Source organism: Monodon monoceros, unplaced genomic scaffold (genome assembly GCF_005190385.1).
Source record: "Monodon monoceros isolate NGI ecotype Baffin Bay Population unplaced genomic scaffold, NGI_Narwhal_1 Super_Scaffold_21, whole genome shotgun sequence".
Classification (NCBI taxonomy): domain Eukaryota; kingdom Metazoa; phylum Chordata; class Mammalia; order Artiodactyla; family Monodontidae; genus Monodon; species Monodon monoceros.
In genome coordinates this window covers 161,062,354-161,080,401 of record NW_021703778.1, presented here as the reverse complement: position 1 = coordinate 161,080,401, position 18,048 = coordinate 161,062,354, and the positions used below count along the sequence as shown (strand labels likewise).

Below are 18,048 nucleotides of genomic sequence, written 5' to 3'. Positions count from 1 at the left end.
AGTCCTGCAGGCTGGCAGGTTCTCATTGTCTAAGTGGCAGGGTCAGCAGTGGGCGGGGGCGGCCTGGGGCAGGGGGAGAAGGGAAAGCAGGCTCTCTCCACTTCCAGAAATAATGCAAGTTTTAGGTGGACCCGCCTTGGCTTTATTTCTCTGCCTCATCACCTCACTGTGGTTTTAATCAGTGCATTTCAGCAAACTCCCCTCGGAAAATTGGTTCACACATTTCCATTACAAACATTTCTTTGTCTTCAAGTGAAAAGGGCACTTCTCTTCTCCCCATCGAGAAAATTCTCATTATAATCCAGGAAACCTCTGACTAGAGATTTCTCTTGTAGGTTCAGCTATTTATGCAAAGTGAATTAAAGAGCTTTGCCACTTGCTCACGGAGTACATCTCAAAATGCACATGGAGTACATTTCTGGATTTTATCCAAAGTTGGTTAGCCCGTGGAACCGTCAAGTGGTTAAAGCACTTTCAAAAATACTTGGCCCTTTAGCCCTCAGTAGAGTAGAGCCTGATGCAACTGAATTCAGTTTCTCTCATCAATACTCTTATAAAGTGGCTGCCCCTGCCTCCCAAGCCCAGCACCTTCATTGGATGTTTGTTAGATGTTAGATGTTAGACTCCAGCATGTGGCCCTTGCATAGACAGCCTGGGGTGTCATCTGAGAGGAGAGGCTTATTAAACTAACAGCCACACTGCACGGTAAGCAGTAAACAGTGGTGGCTAATATGGTAATGCCTCCAAGTGACAGCAGCTGACAGCCTTTTCAAGTAGTAGAAGTAAGGAACAGCAGTAGAGGTATTTGAGGAATGCGAGCCTGTTATTTTAATGTAAGCTCAAAAAAGCAAAGCATATGGCAGCAGGGCTGAGAGCCTCTGATGACTTGCTTGCTTTTTAAATATTTGTATTTCTTCCTTTGTGATGGGAAACTTCTTCCTCCCAAGAATACTTTATTAAAAGTTGGGGCCAGATATAGTCAGTGGATCCCATGGTTTCTTCCCAACCTGGCTAAAACATTTCAACACCAACCTAAATGAGATTACGTGGGCACCTGTCCCAACTGCCATGTAGCATTATCCGTATGTTTGTGACAAGCTTGTCTCCAGAGAGCTGCAGACTTTCGGAAGCCTGGGATGTCCTCGTGTCTCTCGTGTCCCAGCAGCCATAACCTACCACAGACTGAGTATGTAGTGGATGTTCCCTCGGCCCCTTCCCTCTGCTAGGGTCAGGCCTGTCCGACTGTTGAACCAAGAAGTGATTTCACTAGCCTCTTAGCCTGATGCAGAGAATTACAGAGCTTTTTTGGTCTCCGTTAAACGTATTCAAGATACTTAGCCACCATCTTTTATCACTTCATGGTGACAGTAAGGACGGGTAACCCTGGAGAGACCAGGGGCTCCCCCAGGGGCAGTGAGCTGTCCTGGTCAGTGCATTGAAGGCATTCATACATGGTGATCACTCAGTAATTGAGAGGCATTCATATTAATAGTATTACTACTGATACAGTGTCTTCAAATGTAATATTTTAGAATCCTTTAAAATGATTAAATATTGAGTAGAAGCAAAAGACTATTTATTAAATCTATTCAAAATAATAATACAACTAACCTATGTATACCCACTTCTTAACTTAAGAAAAAGAACATTAATGTTGCCTGTGAATTTCCTGTGCACTCCTGCTGTCCTCTTCCCTGACCTCTCCCTGCACGGGTTAACCACCATCCTGAATTCTAAAAAAATTTTTAATGATCTCCTTACACCACTCGCTTTCATTGCTTAACATTGTGTTTCTGAGGGTCATCCTTCTTGCATACAACAGCAATTTATTCATTTATACTGACAAATAGTACTTTATTGTATAAATATACCAAGATTTCTTTTTCTAGTTTACCGTAAGCGGATATGTGGGTTGTTTTCAGTTTTCAGCTGTTACACGAACGATGCTGCTGTAAATATCCTTGCACAGTCCTCCTGGTGCCCATGTGCAAGCATTTCGTCAGGTAGACACCTAGGAGCGGAATTGTTGAGTCATAGGATGCGTGTGCCTTCAGTTTTACCAAATAATTCCAAACTGTTTTCCATAGCAGTTGTGCCCGTTTACATCTCCAGCAGCAGTGCCCACGGGCCCATGCAACTCCAGACACCAACACTTGGTGCCCTCAGACTTGTTGGTTGCTGGTTAATGGTACTACACTTTGAGTTTAAGTTGCATGTCCTCATTATTAATGAGGTTGAACACCTTTTTCATGTGTTTATTGGTCATTTAGCTTTTCTCTTTTATGAGGCACATATAGAAGTCTTTCTTCTTTTCTAATCTGGTTGTCCATTTCATACTAATTTGTAAGATTTCTTTATGTTATGATTAAAAATGCTTTTGTTGGTTATATGCGTTGTAAAAAGCTTCTCCCAATCTGTGTCTTGTCTTTCCTTTCTCTTAATGATATCTTTTGATGAACAGAAGTTCTTAATTTTAAAGTATAGTTGAATGTATCAATCATATCCATGGGTAGTACTTCTCTGTCTAGTTTAAGAGACCTTTCCTAAGTTATCTTCTCAAGCTCTCTCATGTTATCTTTCATCCTTGAGGGTAGGAGTCCGTCTGGAATTGACTGTTTTATGTATGTGAGGTGTAAGGGATCCAGGGTAATTTTTTCCCATGTGGATACCCAATTGTCCAGCCACATGTATTGAAAAGATTCCTTTTGCGGTTTCTCCCCAGGGCCACTTTTGTCTTAAACCAAACGTCCATCTGTGTGAGGAGTTGTCTGTGAGCTTTCCACTTGGTTCCATGGGTTCAGGGTGCCCACCTCTGTGTGATTGCCTCTCTATCGTCATTCTTTTTTTCGTTTGTTTTGGTTTTGGTTTTTTTTACGGTATGGGGCCTCTCACTGTTGTGGCCTCTCCCGTTGCGGAGCACAGGCTCCGGACGCGCAGGCTCAGCGGCCATGGCTCACGGGCCCAGCCACTCCACGGCATGTGGGATCTTCCCGGACCGGGGCACGAACCCACGTCCCCTGCTTCGGCAGGCGGACTCTCAACCACTGTGCCACCAGGGAAGCCCCTCTATCGTCATTCTTACAACTTTATTATACATGAGGTCAGTCCACCCCTGTAACTTGCTCCTCAGGGATATCCTGGCTGCCCTCAGGCCTTTGAGCCTCCATATAAATTTTCAAATTGGTTTTTTTACGTTCCACCGAAAAAATGTGTTGAGATTTTGATTGGAATTACATTTAATCTAATAGCTTAGTTTGGGGAAAATTAGATATCTCTAATTATTTAGGCCTTTAGAAAATACTTTTTAAATGAAGCTTTATAATTTTCTTTATAAAGATTTTGTTGATGTTTACTAGGTTTATTCCTAGTTACCTGAAAAAAATTCCATGCTTTTCTATTTAAACCTCTATTAAGAGTTTAGGGAAATTTCCTTCTTCCAAGAAGGCTTGCTAAGAGTTTTTTTTTTCATCATGAATTGATATTGAATTTTATCAAATGTTTTTTCAGTATTTATTGAGATGATTATATGATTTTACTCCTTTAATCTGTGAATGTTATATTAATTGATATTTTTAAATGTTAAATTAACCTTGCATTCTTGGAATAAGCCCAACATGATCATGATCTATTAGTTTTTTAATGGATTCAGTTTACTAGTTTTTTTAAAGAACATTTACATTTATGTTCACGTGTGAACTAGCTTGTAATTTTCCTTTCTCATTATATCCTTGTCAGGTTTTGGCATCAAGGTTAGGCCGGCCTCATAAAATGAGTTGGAGTAGCTCTTTTTTGTGTGTTTTGGAATCTTTGTGTAAGATGTGAATTATTTGTTCCTAGAATAATAAGTTTGGGTAGAATTTGCCTATAAAACCATCTGGGACTGGTCTTTTTTTCCATGGAAGGACTTCTGATGCTTTTTAAAAATGATTATAGTATATTCAGGTTTTTCTACTTCTTATTTTATTAAGCTATGTTTGATATACTATATATATTTTAAGAATTTGCCCATTTAATCTAAGTTCTAAATTTTATTGCCATAGAGTAGTTTATAATGTTTTTAAATTATTTATTGTCATACAGCATCTGTGGTTAGGTCTTTTTCATTCCTCATGCTGTTTAATGTGCCTTTTTTTTTTTTCTTGAACAGTCTTGCCAGAAAACTGTCTGAAACATTGATCTTTTCAAAGAACCTTTAGTTTTTTTTATCATCTCAACCATATATTTACTTTCTCTTTTATGGATTTCTGTCCTTATTTCTATTATTTCTTTTCTCCTATTTTCTTAGAGTTTGTTCTGTTTTGTTTTAGTTGGTTTTCCTTCTTAATTTTTTAAGTTGGATGTTTAGTTCTTTAGTATTGTGCCTTTCTTATTTTCTGACATAAGCATTTAAGATAAAATGTTCCGCTATGTACTCCTTTAACTATAAACCACAAGTTTCAATATGTGAAATTTTTGTTATTGTTTCATTCTAAATATTTTTAAATTTCCATTATTATTTTTTGATGAATTAATTATTTTAGAACTGTATTTTATAATTTAAAAATATATGGGTTTTTTTAACTTGTCTTTTGTCAATGGGCTTTTAACTTCATTGAACTGTGTTCAGAGACTATAATCAATATAAGTTTGAAATTTGTTGAGACTTGTTTTATGGCCCAGCATGTGGTCACTACTTATAAATATTTCATGTGTGCTTAAAAAGAATGTTTCCTGCATTTGGGGGTAATTTTTTGTATATTTTATTACGTTGAGCTATCAACTGTGCTTTTCAGATCTTTTTTTTCTTATTGATTTTTTTTTTCTACTTAATCTATCAGTTTTTGAGCAGAGGTATATTGAAACTACCTCTGATTGGTAGATTGTCCTGTTTTACCGCATAGTTAAAGCAATTTTTTTTTCTTCTTTTTTTTTTTTTTGCGGTACGCAGGCCTCTCTTAAAATGCACCTTTTAAAAGCTGTGCTATTAGGTGCATTTAAATTTAGAATTGCTATGTCTTCCTAGTAAATTCAACCTTTTATCAATATGTAAGTAGTTGCATAATTCATTTTGCCTGAAAGTCTATTTTGTATGATGGACACATACCTGCACACACAAATAGCCATGTATATGTGTACATATACATGTATACACACATACTGTGTGTGTGTGTGTGCTTGGAATATCTTTTTCCATTCTTTGAACTTTTTATATTCTTATATTTTACATGCACTCTTGTATTCATTAAATATAGCTGTTTTGTTTTTTTTTTTAACTCAGGCTGACTGTCTATCTGGAACATTTAGTTCATTTCCATTTATTGTAAATAGTGACATATTTGTATTAGTGTCTCCCACTTCATTTGTGTTTTCTATTTGTCCTGCTCTTTTTTCATATCTTATCCTCTCCTTTCCTACCTTCTTTTAAATAATTATGTTTTTATTACATATTTTTCCTTTACTAATTTGTAAGAGAAACGTTCTATTTTGGTTGTTGTTGTTTAGTGATTACCCTAGAAATTTTAGTGAGGGTCTGTTGTTGGCAAACTTTCTCAACCTGTGTCTAAAATTGTATTTGGCCTTTCTCTCAAAAGAGATTTTCAAACTAGATCTATGATTCTAAGCTCACATTTCCTCACAGCACAGTGATCTTGCTCCTTTTGTCGTTGTTGAGAAGTCAACCGTTGGTTTAATTTTAGTTCATTTTAATGTCATCTGCCTTTTCTCTCTGGCTGCTTTCATTGCCATTCTTGCTGATGCTTGGCATTTTCACTGTGATACAGCTAAGAGTAGGTCCTGCTGGGGACTTTTTAAAACTGTGGATTGGTCTTGTTTGTATTGTTTATCATTTCTAGAAAATTCTCAGCCATCATTTCTTCCAGTATGTCTTCTCCTATAGCTGGCATATCATTGGATCTTGCTTTTGTTGTTTAGTCTGATAAGTTCTGCCTTTTGTGTCAAGTGTTTGGTCCATTCACATTTAATATAATTAATGATGGTTGAATGTACGTCTGCCATTTCTGTATGTATCTTGTCTCTTTTGTTCCTCCAATACTGCCTTTTTCTTCTGTTGAAAACTTGTTTTTTTAAACCCTTTAACTATTAAATGCGTAAACAAAAGGGTGAAAAATTAGTATTTGCTGATTATGTATTAAATGTCTCTAACACACTGTAAGTTTTTTCCAAAATAAAATTTAACAAAGTACACATTTTTATATTGAACAGTGTTCACAGATTCTGATAGATTCGCTTTCTCTTGTACTTGGTATAAGAGCCTCAATCGTTCTTCTTTTAAAATAGAGCTTTGCAAAAATTTCCTAATTGATTACTGTATTTTACTTAGTAATTTTCCTCACTGGCCCAAGAATGTAGAAGTAGATGCCAGGTGATGTTGGGAACAATTGTTTCTCCTAAAGACAGTGTGGTGGCCAGGGCTTGGTCAGGCCCTCACAGACTTCGTGTTTCTGCCACGGGATTATTCATTTTTAGATAAAATATCACAATGAGAACTGACAGTTTGTTACTTTTGTCCCTGGAAAATATACCAGATAGTATCATGCCAATGGTGGCACATTTGAGAACTTTAGTATAACTGAGATATTTTATTCTAATTTCAGCAAGCCTTCCAATGGCTGCTAAGGGCAGCCACACCAGGGTGTAGTTTCTTGCCCTGAGACAAATTGTGGTTTTACAACTTTCCTAATTACAGATTTTTAGTTGATTTGAACTTTACTCTTTCCTACTTAAGTAAAACACATACAGGCACTTATTCTCCGGCTCTCAGAGAGGTCATCAAATCAACAACACACTTAAGAAACCATCAAATGTTACCTCAAAGCACAAAAAGTAAATTTTGAAACCTCTCAAAGATAAAAATACAAGTGGGATCATTATGGTGTTTTCTGATACATGACTTTGATATATCAGATATTGAAACAAATCCTCAAGCCACCAGATTGGAAAACAATCTCTTCTTCTGTATGTGGTCTTCTATTTTCGTACCCGTGGAAACAGATTTTTTCAGACAATCGTGCTGCTTTTTACATCAACAGGAACTAACTGTATGGAAAGAAATGAACATATATAACGTTCATTCATTCATTCATCCATTTGTTCACTCATTTAGCAATAATAACCGCTAGCATTTATGCACTGCTCTGTGACAGGCGACTCCTATCAGCACTTCACATATTTTAAACTAATTTAATCATCATGAGACCATCAAAGGTTGGTAGTATTATCATCCCCGTTTTACAGATAAGGAAACTAAGGCATAGGGAGGTTTAGTGATTTGTCTAGTTGTGTACCTAGTAAGTGGCAGAGTCATGCTTTGAACCCAGGCAGCCTGGCCTTGGCCTCTGTGCCTTCGAAGCATTGCGTTCTTCCCACATTCCAGTTGCCATGTGAGGTGCTGGGCATGCCGCCATGGACAAGAGAGAGGTAATTTATGCCCTCTTCAAGCTAACAATCCAGATAAACAGGATTTTTATCCTACACCCTCTGTTAATCTCTTCAGTAAACCAGAAAGATTGATGAGGACCATTCTTTTCTTGAGTGGAGTATATATACCTGGTTGAAAAAAAACATTACTTGGCAAGCAAGATTGTACCTTTTTCTCAGTCTGTCTCACTTAACACACATAGTCTCAGAGAAACTCAGTTTAAGTTGAAATATCATATTGAATAATGTTTTGATGTAGTGATTACTGAGAGGCCAGGTGTTATGGACTATTTTTATGTCTGAGCTGAGTGATGGAGTCATGAACATGCCTATTAAATTTGCATTTGATAGAAAGTTGGAACTCAAGAAAAGAGGCTGTTCATCTTATTAAACTAGAGAAATGATTCACTGGAAACCTGAAGGATGTCTGGGAGGGATGAGTGCAAGGTAACCAACCCAGGGATGCCTGTTCCTCGGATACAGGCTGGGGAGGGGATCCCTGGGCAAAGGAGAGTGGGTGACAGCCTAAACGACACCACAGACCAAAGTGGAGCGGATTCAGTGGTGCAGTAGCTTATTTAAAATCAACTTTCCACAACAACAACAACAGCAAAAGGACTTGAATAAAAAGTGGACAAAGGACTTAAATAGACGTTTCTACAAAGTAGATATTCAAATGGCCAGTAAGCACATGAAAATATTCTTAGCATCACCAATCATTAGGGAAATGCAAATCAAAACCACAATGAGATACCATTAGGATGACTATTATTTAAAAAAAACAAACAACAACAACAAAAAAAAACAGATACTAACAGGTGCTGGAGAGGATGTGGCGAAGCCGGAACCCTTGTGCTCTGCTGGTAGGAATGTATAATGGTGCAGCTGCTTTGGAAAATAGCGTGGCCATTCCTCAAAAAAATAAAAGTAGATTACTATATGATCCAGCAATTCCACTTCTGGGTAAATACTCAATAGAATTGAAGGAAGGAATTCGGACAGAGGTTGTACACTCATGTTCATAATAGCAGTATTCATAATATCCAAAAGGTAGAAATCACCCAAGTGTCCATGGATGGATGAATGGATAAGCAAAATCTGGTCCATACATAAAACAGAATGTTATTCAGCTTTCAAAAAAGAAGGAAATTCGAAAAAAAAGAAAAAAAAAGAAAGAAGGAAATTCTGACATGCTGCAACATAGATGAACCTTGAGGATGTTATGCTAGAGAAACAAGCCATCGACAAAAGGACAAATACTGTATGATTACTCTTAGATGAGGTTGCCAGAGTAGTCAAAATCATAGAGACAAAGTAGAGTACTTAGTGGATACAGGGTTCCACTTCTGCACGCCTGTCTCCCTGTCCTCCTGGGAAGAGAGCTTGTCTGAAGGCCTGGCTGCTGGGAGAAGCCAGGCCAGGGCAGCCACCCCAGAGCCAGCCATCCCTGATGGTGGCATGCAGAAGGTTTATTTATTTCAGTGCTCTCATTTACAATGTCTCAAGTTCTCCTAGATATGTCGTCCCACCATTCAAAGTATGGAGTATCATCTTCAGAATTCATGCGGGGTGTTTCCTGGAGATCTCTGGATCCCCAGCCCCTAGCCCAGAGCTTAGCTTGCTGCAAACATTACTACGCGTTTGTACACTGACGACCCTGCTGAGCAGCCTAGAGGCCTTAGTTCATAGCTAAGCGTGTTTACCTGTGTTTCGTCTAGTGTCTGTTTCCGCTTTCACTCTGCCGAGTTCCGCTAAATGATAAAATGATGATGTCTGCTTGTTTCAGGGCTCACATACCGCTCCTGCTAGGTACCCAGCCAACTGTGAGAAAACCTCCAATAGTACAAGTGCAGTTGAATGCCAGTTCATTTGTAGTGGTCTTTGCATTTTAAGTTAATGACAAACAAAACAAAAACACCTGAGAGCTAAAGGAGAGCAAGAAAAGAATCTTCAAATTTATCTCCTAAGCGTTCTTGTGGGATCCTGAGCTGAAAACAGCTGGTGGGGAATGCATCACCCACCTGCAGACGGTCAGACTTGCTCTGCTTTAAACATCCCTCCAGTTAAGGGTGAGAGAGCCTGCTTTCTGCCAGGTGTGTACCAAACCTCATGATGTGCTACGTGAGAACACAGAGAAGGTAAAGAGAGAACGTGGATAAAACAGGCCAGGATTCGTGGGAGCAGGTTCTGTGCAAGGACCCATGGCTCCATTCGGCCTGTGATCCCAGCGGGACGCCTGATCTACCTCTGGTCCCACGGAGCTGGCCAGCTTCGCAGCACCCCGCTGCTCTCTTCCTTTCTGGCGCCCTTCTTGACTTTGGGTGGAGGCTGCCATTTCTAAATTACAGGACTTCATGGCTCCCTTAGAGTCTGTGTCTCATCGGGCTGAGCCCTCTTCCTTCTAGGTCTAGGTGATTGTAGGATCCCCACTCTTTGGCATCTGCCTTTATCCCTGAAAAGGGCCCCCAGTGCATCTTTTCTTCTTGAGCTCCCATCCTCAGACGTGGGAATGTGGGGAGATCCAGGCCGTGGCAGCCGAGTCAGAAATAAATCCTGCAGAGACGGCTTTTGGGGAGCGGCCTGCCAGTAGATCTGCTCTTGGTTCGCCCCCTCACGATTTTAGAGACGACCAATGGCTTTGTGGTTCAGACAGAATAGATTATTTTTTTTAGAGCCGGGATAGTTCAATGGAGAACTTTTTTTCAAATGTTTCCTGTTTACACATTTGTATAGCAGAGGGCTCACCGGGCCCAAGGCACTTGCTCACCGAATCGCTCACCAGAGCTGGGGGCAGGTTCTCGGCTGCCTGCTGCCCTGCACGCCGTCAGCCCCTGGTTCCACCCGGTCAGACCGTGCTCAGGAAACCATCCCGACTGCTGCTTTGTGGATAGCACTGAATGAAAGGGCTCCCTTCATGAAAATGTCACGCTCAGGCATGGGAGGAGGTCTCCCAAGTCTGGGCAGCATGAATCCACACATGTTCTCAGGTCAGCCTGTCTTGGTCGTTTCCGGCTTAGGTGCTGGTTCCAGGACGCTAATCGGAGTTGAGATTAATAGCTGAAGTGGGAGTGAAAAATGAGCCAAAACTGGGGTTTCTTGGGGTGATTTATTTCAGCTAAATATGTCAGTTGTTTGTTTGTTCTAAAAATATCGTGAGGAGGATGGGGGAGTATTCCAGATTGTTGACACTTTGACTGAAATGAGAAGCAGAGTGTAACTGATACGGGATCGTGCAGGAGTCCCTGCGGGTCATGAGGAGGAGGCGGGATCAGGCTACCGAGAAGCGACAGCAGGACCGTCCCCAGCACCGTCACTCCGAGCAGCCTCCCAGGCCAGGATGAGGGGCTGCTAAGTCCTGCAGAGCGAGGTATCTGAGCCTGATGCTTCCTTTTGCTGAACAAGCGTGGTGTCGATGTTCCAGGAACCAGCAGATCTGGGAGCCTGAGCTGGGGTCAGGCTCACGGCGACCGGGAGCCGTGCTGAGTGTCCCCCCCAGACCTGCCAGCACCCTGTGTGGCATCTCCTTCCATGGCAAGCAGAGGCCCTGAAAGTGGTCAGATTTCAAGAACTTCCTCAGTGGTAAAAACTCCCAGACAGAAGTTTACCAATGAGCCACCTGTGCCAGTCGCTCGGCAGAGCTTCGTTCCTGGAGGAGATGCACTCATAGCAAGAGCCATGCCCTCCAAACCCTCATTTGGTGGTCCTGTTAGCAAAGCCAGCAGGAGTCAGCATGCACTTGGGGGTTTTGTAAAGGAAACCAGGCACTCAGATTTGATCCCTTTAAAACTTGTAGACGAAGGGTTTCTGTCTGGCAGCCTGTGAGCAGACATCTCTTAGAATTCCAGGAGGTCAACGCACATTTCAAAGATGTCTGGATTTAATTATCTTCAGGCTAGGCAGGCATGACTCCAAACACTCCCTGAGATCCTGAGCTCACCTCCTGTTTACTTGCTTGGTTCTGGAAGATGTTTGAGTTTTCCAGCCCTGAAGAGGACCCCCAAAGGCAGTGGGTGATTATCCAGTGCTTTGCAGACTCAGGACGTGCCCTTTATGTGGGCGAAAATGTGAATGGTGCCCCTGGCTTAGTACGCTGCCCCCCACCGGAGATGCTCGGGAAGGACCTGGACAGGGTTTTAGCACATCCACCAGGAAGCCACCCAGAGAATCTCTCCAGATGGAAAGGAAGGTTCAAGACCACAGGTGGGGGTAGCCTTCATTTGTGAGCTTAATGTAGGTGGTTGATCAGAATTGCCACTGAATTTAAGAATAAAATACCCTCAAAATCCTTATTGGAATGAAATAAACACAGGTAGAATTGCCTAAGTGTAGGGACTATGGGAACTCTTTTCCCTGGATGTCTTTTTTAAAAAAACTCAGACCATTTGAAGGCTAAGATGGAGAGTTATGAAGTAGAGTGGTGCTTTTTGAACTTAAGTTTGCACAAATCACCTAGGACTCTTGTTACATGAAGACTCTGATCCATTGGGTCTCGAGTGGTGTGTACTTTCTGCATTTCTCACATGCTCCCAGGGTATGCAGAGGCTGCTTGTCCCAACCACGCTCTTGAGCAGTAAAGCATTATAGGACCTCTCAAGGCCTTTTCCAGGGTTGGGTTAATTGGAAAAATCTATATTTTTTCTAATGAGCCGATGAACAGCACATCAGTACAGCAGTTAGGTGAGCCAGATGAGCAAAGAAATTGTGTATTTCCCGTGTAATAGTTGAGTAGACAGATCATTCATTCAGGTGACATTTACTGAACAACCACCATTAGTGAGACCCCCCCCAAGCAGTGTTTGATATCTTATGGGGGCAGTCACATGACTGGTTCCATACCCCCCCTCCATCCCTTCCGGCTGTCGTCAGAGGGTCCTCAGGGGGCTGGAGGCCTCAGCTCTGGGGCCTGCGCAGCTGCAACCCCTCCATCATGGGCTCGCCTAGTGGTGACCGGGCCTGTGGAGCTGCGTCAGGCCAGGCAGCTCTCAGGCCAGTCGCGGCGTTGATCTCCAGTGACAGTGACTCAGCCCTGGATCAGAGGCTGCTTTTTGCAGAGAGCACTGCCTCCTGGGATTGGGCTGCCGTGGAAACCCGGCCGGGAGAGCAAGGGCTCCAAGACCAGCAGGACATGAGAAATGCTGGTAACGAGGAACTGAGATGGATTTCCCTCACGAAAGCCACACTGAAACCTGAAAGCAGCCCCTCGTCCCCCTCTGAGGGGTGGGTTAGAGGTGTTTGGAACATCCTCTCCGTGACCGGCTGCCGCTCGGTCCTGTCTGACTTTGTTCCCAGCTGACTCATCGGGCTTCAGATTTCCACCATCCCTGCTCATCACCACGTGCTTGGGGCGCATCTCTTTCAATTTCTCTCACCATCTGATCTGTGGCTGCCAAGCCGTCTTCTCAATTTAAAATTTCATTTCATCATACCTACCTCCTCCCCACCCCTGCCTGATGCACTGTCACTTCTACCTGGTGACAGAGTGGTGACACTTCCCTTCAGGTGTTTGGCAGCCCGTCCCATTCCAGCTCTCAGGTCAGGCTCCCGGGAAGTGAGAGATGTGGGAGGTATCCAAGTCTCCTGTGGCCACTGCCCCACGTGGGCAAATACCACATGCGTTTTCTGCACAGCTGTTTTGCATCCCAGCCTACATTCAGCAGATAAACAAAGACAGGTCCCTGGCATGCTGAGCCCAAGAGCACACAAGAACAGATCAGCACAAAATACCAAACGTTCAAGGTTCCCGTGATGTTCTTTCTGAATCAGTTGCCTTGAATACAGCATTTACGGATCTGCTAATTAGTGAGGGGTTTTGTTTATTAATATGCGTGTTTCCTCCTTGATGGACTTAATGAGCGCATTGTTTATACTGCCAAATAAGATTGGAGGGAATTATTACTTTAGAATTTCTCTAAACTTTCCTAATTTATTTTCATGGACAGTTCTTCATCAGAAAGCTTAGTGAGGAGTATTAGATTTCAGAATTTAGCGATATCTACCCTTTTAGCTTCTTCTCAGGCCCCAGCCTTATATCCCAGACTCCAGACACCATTCCTTGAGTGCACGGGACGCTCCTGCCATTGTCGAGATGGTCCATCTGCCTGCCTGGAAGGCCCTTCCCCAGGACCCCTCCCACCCTAACTGTGAAAGTCCTACTTCTCAGCTGTCTTGCATGACCCCCCAGGCAGACCCTGTCTCCTTCCTTTTGTGCTGCCAGAGAACCTTGTCCATATGTCTGTTTGTGTTCATCACATATGTGTATGTAACACTAGACTGTGAGCTTTGGTGGGGAAAGATACCATGTCTTATTCCCCTTTGTGGCCTCAAGGGCATAATAGGCATTTTTTTAATGATTGGCAAAAGGATGAACAAATTCAAGTTCATTTTCAGGCAACACTGACATGTAGGTAGTCAGCTGTACAAATTATGGGGTGAGTAAACAGATTACAAAAAATATTTTATACAGGTGAGATGAGGAAGGAGCTAGATGCTGCCTGGGGGGCAGGGGGTGAGTCATAGGAGATGTCAGGCGGTGGGACTTGAACAGGTAGAGTTGGTTGGGGGGCTCTGGGGAGGGGACTTCTAGGCAGGCGGAGGGAGCATGGTGAGCACAGGCAGGAAGATGGGAGGGCACATGGCAAAAGCTCAAGGAATCCTGTTGAGTCTGTGTCTCATGGGGGTGGGGCCCGGGGTGAAGCTAAACCAGAGAGATGTGCTAGAGGGGGAGCCTAGTGCTTGGGGGCAGTTTCCAGGGAGTGAGGAAAGTCTTCCCGGGGATGAGGATTAGACATTAAACCTGGCCCTGGTACATTCTCCAGGGTGCTCAGTGAAAAGTCACCAGGCCACATGGCCCCAGAGCTTCACCAGAGGCCTGTATCTTCTTTCTAAGCTCTACACTAAGCCAGACAGTTATTTCAAGAGTTACCTTGGGATTCTCAAAAAATTCCAAAAATGGGGTAAAGTATTGTTTCTGTTAGTTTTAATGAAAAGTAAAGCCCTGATTAACTGCATCCTTCAAGTGTCTAGAATTTTATATGTGCCTGACTTTTGAGTGAAAGAGGCAAGTCACAAAAAGCACAGGCAAATGTGATCAATTTTTTTTTAATGTGATCATTTTTTAAAGAACCATGTATGATGTATCCTAGGAACAATACCCCAGGAGCCCAAATTCCACTTTTCCTGCAGCCCTACCCAGATTTCAGGGCCCTAATCTGTCCCTAAGCCAGAAATCCTGCCTAATATTCGTGGCAAGTCTTTCCTGCTGACTGGACTGTAACTTCTCTGAGGTCAAGAGACTGTATTTTATGCCACTTTTACTCCACACAGTATCTAACACAGATCTTTGCACATTTTAGGGTTTTAAATATTTAACAATGGATTAGAAAATGCTACATATCTTCATTAGTGTCAGTAGTGTGGCCAGAACATTTCAAGTCATTCTCCTCTGTTTCTCGTTTGGCTGTTTGGAGTCAAATGGGTTTGGGTTTACATTTCTGTTCTAACAGCGACTGGCGACGTGAACTCGGGCAGATTCCTTAGCTGTCAGCCTGACTTGGAGGGTTGTTGTAGAGATCACTGATTACGTGTTTACAGCGTCTGACAGCTGCTGCCGTTACTGCTATTATTTCACCCGTCTTGAAAGCAGAAGCCTCCTGGCTTATAGCTTATTCTTCCACAGTCGAGAGCTCTTGTATTTTCTGGAATTGCATTTCCATTTGGGAGTTTTAGTTCCTATTACTTAAGGCTGGCTTCAGTGGTTGGGAGTTGGGGAGGCTCTTTGACCTGAATCTCCAAAGATGAGTAGAGGCTTAAAAAGCAGAAGCGGATGGAAAAAGCATTCCAGGCAGAAGGAACAGCATGTGCAAAGACCCAGGGGCACGAAGGAGAGTGACATGCGGAGGAAGTTGATCGTGGCTAGAATAGGGGATGTACCCGGCGGGCAGAGGGCAGACAGAGGCTAAGCATGTGGGCGGAGCCAGATCGTAAAAGGCACTGCACGTGATGCTAGATTTGGACTACCAGGAACATTGTTAGATTGGTATTTTAGCGAGGTTCTATTCTTCATTAATATCCTGTAAGTATTCAATGAGTCTCTGGGCAAAATTCTTTTTAATTAGATTAATGGACTTTGAGCCAGGTACAGGGAAGAGGAATAGACCATTTTCCCAGCATGTGATGCCTTACTATACTTAAGAGGAACATCTCACTTAATTTGTGGTGGGTCCTGGGTGATGTGGCCGGCAAATGATCTCAGCCCGGCCATCCCTTTTGCCCTCTCTATCAGGTTGACAGTTCCACAGATTGAAATGCAGTCAGTGCTGGTTGATCCCAGGTTTTTTGCCTCAGGGTTTCCTCAGTAGATGGAATCTACAATATCTTTGGACATCAAACGCAGCACATTAACGCTTATCTTCACGTCTGTGCTAGTGTAACGTGCACCCAGCCAGATGCTTTCGAACCATCTTGAAATGTGTGAGCAGGGCTCGGCAAACATGTTCACAAGTTCCTTGTTCTGTTTTCGGCATTGTTCTCTGCCTTATAAACCAGCCAAGGTCTGGGGAATGGCGAGAAGGAGCAGAGTCTCTGAGGCCTCCAATCTCCTGCTTCTCCTTTGCACGCAAGAACATGTCGGAGCTAAAGGCTCCTGGAACTGTCTGCCCATCGCGCTGGGCACATCTGACAGTGGCAGAGAGGCTTTGCTTTCTCTCCCCAGCCTGTGCTCTCAGCTCCTCTTCTCCGTCAGCCTCTTCTTCACACTGCCCCTCTTGCTTCACTTCCAAGTACCTTTTCCATCATTTGGGCTCAGCAATTCTACTATTGTTCTTCCTGTCTGGTTCTCTGAAATCCAGCCCACACCTTTCAACTCCATATCCTGAGTCAAGTGTTTGAAAGCTGTTATTTCATGTTAATTAGGAGTTCTTTTTCCAGCCAAGAAGCCTTGCACAGAACTGTTCCCCCAAGCTGTGGCTTAGAGACGAGCTCTGGTGTTTTGTACTTTGGTACGGTTAGAGGAATCGTGGGTAATTGCTCTTAAAGCCGCAGTGCTGCCTGCCAGGCCAGGATACCTTCCCCATGACTCCGTGGCCCTCCGTGGGCTGGCAAGCTCCGAGCTTGACTCAGCCAGAGGACTCGGTGCGCCTCCAGAGAACACCGTGGTCTCGGTGGGGTCTCCCCTGGCCAAAATTGCTTGGCACCCAGACCTCATCCACGAGGGTCTCTGGCCTCCAAGTAGGTCTCCACCAAACGCTGTCAGGTGACCGTTCGGCAGCTCCTCCTTCCTTTGTAACACATGTTCCAGTTGACCCATGTCAACTGGGCCCATGTCATGTGGGAGATTCTGGTGGAGAAGTACTCCCACCACCTTCTGGACTCATGAAGACATCAGCAAGAGTTGGCTTCCGGCTCCTTAAAAACCCCTCAAGACAGCCTGAGTGGCTGCCGTCCCTTGCAGGCAGTCCTGGAAAGGCCTCAGGGAATTTCCACTTCTTGAGGTGTTTTTGAGCAGAAGCCAAGCCCTGTTCTCACATCTGGCCTCACTCTTTACGCCCACCTGCTGGTAGATCAGGGCCTCCGTCCGTCTCCTTACCAGGCCTGTTATTCCATCGTCCTAGGCTTCTGCAGACCCAGGCTTGAGAAGGCTGCAGCCCTGACCCCTCTGGGAGCCACCAGCACCCCCTTGGGCATCCTGTGTTCCATTTGGAGGGAGTGGTTGGTGCTAACCCATCCTGAGCTTGGGTGGCGACTGTTAGGACCGCCCTCCTTCCACCTCTCCCGGGGCAGGGGGTGGACTTTCCTCCTCCGAAGTGCCTGCCCTCAAATGAGTAGTGAGGCATTCTCCTATGTGTCTAACTTAAATCACTAGAAACATGTTTCTTTACCTTTTGCGGTTTATAGAGAAAATAGTCAGTGAGCAAGTGCTGATCTAAAGCGCACTGACCTCAGAGCACAGTTCTAAGCACTGTGGAAGTGAGGCCAGAGGTTCTTTTACTGAAGGGAGATAAAACCCCCTACTGAGAGGGGTCCTTACACAGATAACACTGATATTGTTTTGTAAAAGTGCCAAGCACGGGCACATAGAAGACCTTTAAAAAACAGGAGTTCCTCCCTGTCTTTGTCTTCTTTTTATTAACAACAAACACCAGCTGATATAATACACACGGCGTAAAGATAAAGGTGTGAAAGTGGTACCCACGGAAGACTTATTTGATGAGGTGGAGTTTTAGCTGAATTTAGGAAGAATTAAGGAGCGATGTGGATTAGTAGAGATTAAGATTGAGAGCATGGGCTTCCCTGGTGGCGCAGTGGTTGAGAGTCCGCCTGCCGATGCAGGGGACACGGGTTCGTGCCCCGGTCCAGGAAGATCCCACATGCCGCGGAGCGGCTGGGCCCGTGAGCCATGGCCGCTGAGCCTGCGCATCCGGAGCCTGTGCTCCGCAACGGGAGAGGCCACAACAGTGAGAGGCCCGCGTACCGCAAAAAAAAAAAAAAAAAAAAAAAAAGATTGAGAGCATGGCATATATTCTTAGAGTTATGATAAAAACATAGCCTTTGGCCAGTGAATTACACTGGTAGGAGTAAAGGGCCCAGTGGGATCCATGGCACTGAATGGGATGGTGACATAGGAGTGGGCCAGTG

The 18,048-nt window shown here is 43.7% G+C and overlaps 1 protein-coding gene across 5 annotated transcripts in view; it reads left to right on the top strand.

Moving 5' to 3' along the window:
* The window catches only part of TTC7B (tetratricopeptide repeat domain 7B), a 239,818-nt gene that overhangs the window by 154,151 nt on the left and 67,619 nt on the right, over positions 1 to 18,048 (top strand). The gene's annotated exons all lie outside the window — the stretch shown is intronic.